Source organism: Salvia hispanica, chromosome 4 (assembly GCF_023119035.1).
Source record: "Salvia hispanica cultivar TCC Black 2014 chromosome 4, UniMelb_Shisp_WGS_1.0, whole genome shotgun sequence".
NCBI lineage: Eukaryota > Viridiplantae > Streptophyta > Magnoliopsida > Lamiales > Lamiaceae > Salvia > Salvia hispanica.
Genome location: NC_062968.1, coordinates 34,865,147 through 34,869,846, shown reverse-complemented (window position 1 = coordinate 34,869,846; position 4,700 = coordinate 34,865,147).

Below are 4,700 nucleotides of genomic sequence, written 5' to 3'. Positions count from 1 at the left end.
ATTCATCGTATGCAGTCTAGTTGTCCACTTTTATTATCCATATTTTTATCAAAAGAAGGCACCACAACTTTCTTTTTACACTTTTTTAATTAGTCCAACTAATTGACTTGAGATTTTCTAAAGTATGGTGTATTATTCTATATTTGAAACTTCTATACTTCTGATTTTGTGTCTACTATTCAGGAGAGAATCTGGATTCGCATTCCATATGTATATGACTTGCATTAATTATTTGATTGACAAGACTTGTACTAGGTAGAGTTGAGCCATATCCATCATTAAGTTACTCCATTAACTAACAACTATGTCGTATTTAATTAGAAAGAGAGGTATATAATTCATCAAAAAAAGAAAAAGAAAAAAGAAAGAAAGAGAGGTAAATGATAATTCATTTCCACCAACGCAATATTCTATTAATTCTTCTATGCTTCAATAGTTTGGGATGCATCATCTCATACTAACAACAGAAATGTAACCTCATTTCCAAATTTTGACCAGAATCAAGTACTGACTAACGAAACCAGCACTTTTTGATTATGTGTCTTATGCCTGCTGCTTAAGAAATTCTATGAACACATAAAAGCTGGATGAAAATAGAACTTTCTAATGGAGGCACATGAGGAGGACAACAAGAAACAGACAGCAAAATGATGGGAAATGTGATAGCGAAGGAGTCTGGAAGATTTATACATGTGGAAGCAGGAGGGTGGTTTACCCAACTGAAACTGAGGATATTGAGGAAGAGTAAGCAAACTGAAAGTGAGGAAATGGAGGAGTAAAGTTGTTGCAGCAGCATCAAATCTCGGCAGTCAAGAAGTCTTTATTCATTAGTCAAATTTGTTATTTTGTTCCTTTATTTTAGCATTGTAATCGCCTATTTATAGAGAGACTCAAAGTGGAGAAAATCATCTTTGGGAATCAATATTTTGGGCAAAGTATTGCAGGCCTCCTTGGTGAGGATAGTTCTTTCATGTTCATTTTCCTTTCCATTCATTACTCAATAAAGCCGAGGTTTATTTCTTCTGTTATCTTGTGTGTTGACCATTCTATTATCAATCAAGCCTTTCCCTCTAACAAATTGGTGCGGTGACGATGGTTGCAACTCGAAGCACGGACTCGCGACTGGATGGGTTAGAGAAGGCGACCGGAGACTTGGAGAGAGGGGTCGACTCGGCCAATGAGTCGATTGCTGATCTGACCGTACAAGTCAAGGTGATCCAGTCTCAACTCGACCTACTGGTTAAGGAATTACGGGCGAACCATTCCAACGACAAATCTGGCCAAAGACAAGGCCCACTGGTGAGGGCTCCGGCGACAATCTCGAGCCCAACATAGCTGCTACGGAGGGTAGCGGGTCTTTAGCTATGCCCACGTTTGATGGCTCAGACGCAATGGCTTGGCTGGCCAGAGCGGAGCAGTATTTTTTGGTCCAGAAAACACCATCGGAGAACCGGGTGAAGGTGGCTATGGTGGCGTTGGCAGGGCAGGCTCTGCCTTGGTACCAGCTGCTGATTAAGCGCTGCCCTACGCTCTCGTGGGCGGAGTTTATCCGCGAACTTCTGAAACGATTTGGGAACAATGGAGCTCGCGACGAATATGAGGCATTCGCAGCAGTACGCCACACGGGGACCCTTGCGGAGTTCATAGCAGCCTTCGAATCTCGCCTTGCGCAGGTTCCGGATCTAGCTTACCATCAATACTTGGGATTTTTCATGGCAGGCCTTCGACCGGAGGTTCGTTTGCAGATGAAGGCGGCCAAGATCGTCGACTATGCTGATGCGGTTCAGCTAGCCCTAGGCATTGACCAGGCAGCGGGGAATCTACCGGCAGATCCATGCCCCAAACCTGCGCCTGCGGCTGTGACAGGTCAGGGGAGATCATTCTCAAAAGGATATTCACAGTCCTTTTCTTCACAGGAATACAAGAAGCACCTTGCTGCAGGGGGTCCTCTCGACCTCTCGACCTCCGGCGCGCCGTTTTAGGACTATGTCTTCAGAGGAATCAAGAAGCACCTTGCTGCAGGGACTTGTTTCAAGTGTGGTCTGAAGTTTGGACCTACTCACAGGTGCCCTCCAAAGACGCTGAATGTATTGGTGGGTGAGGGGGACGACCTTTGCTCCGACGAGTCCGATGACCAGGCTGAGGAGACTGAATTGCTGCTCTCTGAGTTATCTTTAAATGGGCTTGACACGTCACACACCTTGAAGCTATTTGGATCCATCGGTCCACACCAAGTCAAGATAATGGTTGATAGCGGCGCGAGCCATTGTTTTATTTCAGACCAAGTTGTTTTCGCCCTCAAGCTGATAGTCATGCGGACTTTACCTTACTCGGTGATGTTGGGCGATGGTTCTAGAGTGCAGGCTGCGGGGATATGCCACGACTTGGTTTTAACTATGGCTTCTACAGATTTTCGTCTGTCTTGTTACGTTTTTCCCCTTCGAAATGTGGATGTCATTCTGGGAGTAACGTGGCTAGCAGCGTTGGGGGATGTGACTGCAAATTGGCAGACCTTGCGGATGACATTTTCGGTGGAGGACCGATTGCTTACTATCCAGAGAGATCCTACTCTAACTCAACGGGTCTGTTCCTCGCACGACATCAATTCTATCACGGATGACGACTCTTGCTGGGTCCTGCGATCCTTGGAAAACAATGCAGATACCGCAAGTTTTGGCCTCAGCAAGACACTCTCAGCCACAGCACAGCGCCAGCTTCGGAATATCATTGCAGCGTTCTCCACTGTCAGCTGTGCGACGACGGCACTGCCTCCGGTGCGCCGGATTGACCACCAAATTCCTCTCCAGCTGGGGTCCCAGCCAGTCTCGGTGCGGCCTTATCGTTATAATCACCTGCAGAAGGATGAGATGGAGAAGCTCGTCGCTGAAATGCTGGCGTCAGGGGTCATCCAGCCAAGTACGAGCCCCTACTGGAGCCCAGTCCTCCTCGTCCGTAAGAAGGATGGCTCGTGGCGTTTTTGCGTGGACTATCGCGAGCTGAATAAACACACGGTGCCCGACAGATACCCTATTCCAGTGATTCAATAATTATTAGATGAATTACATGGAGCGCGTTCGTTTAGCAAGCTTGATCTCAAAGCGGGATATCACCAAATCCGCGTGGCTGCTGTTGATGTTCACAAGACTGCTTTTAGCACTCACTCGGGCCACTACGAGTTCCTTGTGATGCCTTTTGGCCTCACCAATGCTCCCGCCACATTTCAAGGACTCATGAACGACATATTCCGCCCATTTTTGCACAAGTTTGTTTTGGTGTTTTTTGACGATGTTCTCGTCTACAGCGATTCTTGGTCAGCCCATCTTCGTCACCTTCGACATGTCTTCTATTTACTACAGGAGCACGCGCTGGTGGTCAACCCAAAGAAGTGTTTGCTAGGGCGTGACAGCGTGAAATATCTCGGCCATATTGTTTCCTTCGAAGGAGTTCAAATGGATCCTTCAAAAATTTCAGCAGTGCTGCGTTGGCCGACTCCAACAACTCTTAAGGGGGTGCGTGGATTCTTAGGCCTCACCGGCTATTACCGGCGTTTTATTAAAGACTATGGTAAGATTGCAGCTCCCCTAACTGCACTTTTGAAGAAATCTGCGATAGGAGCCCAGAAAAAGGCGTTGGTTTGGCTTGTTAAGGCTGAGAGGGCGTTCTCTGATCTGAAGGCGGCCCTAACTTCTGCCCCCCTCCTTCGTATGCCTGATTTCTCGAAGGAATTCGTCATCGAATGTGATGCATCTGGCCATGGTCTCGGCGCCGTTCTCATGCAGGACCAACAGCCGGTCGCTTATTTCAGCAAAACCTTGTCTAGTCGTTGGCTCGCTAAATCAGCTTATGAGAAGGAGTTGATGGCTCTAGTTCTGGCCATCCACCATTGGCGTCCATATTTATTGGGGCGCCATTTTGTGGTTCGCACCGACCAGCGAAGTTTGAAGCACTTATTGGCACAACCTCTTTTCACTCCGACACAACAGAATTGGGCAGCCAAACTTCTTGGCTATGATTTCTCCATATTGTACAAAGACGGGAGGCTTAATCGAGCTGCTGACGCGCTGTCTCGCAGAGACGAGGAGACTTTCGAGCTCTCCGCCTTATCACGACCAACCTGGCCGGCCTGGTCCGAGATGCAAGCCACAATTTCAGTTGATCCCTTCTTGGCGAAAATCAAGGCTGACCTTGAGGGAGATCGACCGGCAGCAGCCCATTACGAACTAATCCATGGCGTTCTGTTTTACAAAGGCCGCATCGTGATACCAAGCCATTCTTCTTGGATTCCTAAGCTCCTAGCTGAATTTCATCTCACACCAAGTGGAGGTCACGCTGGCGCATACCGCACCTATAGACGCCTCGCCAGCAACGTCTACTGGCCGGGAATGATGAAGCAGGTCACCAATTTTGTGGCAGCTTGCGCAACATGCCAACGCCATAAGTCTGATACGCAGTCACCTGCAGGGCTGCTGGTACCCCTCCCTATTCCGGAGCGAATTTGGGAAGATATTAGTATGGATTTTCTCTCCGGTCTTCCCAAGGCGGATGGGATGGACTGCATCTTCGTGGTGGTGGACCGTTTGTCCAAATACGCCCATTTTATTGGACTCCGCCACCCATTTTTAGCAAAATAGATCGCAGACCTGTTCACTAAAGAGATAGTGCGGCTTCATGGCATTCCAAGATCCATCGTTTCGGACCGT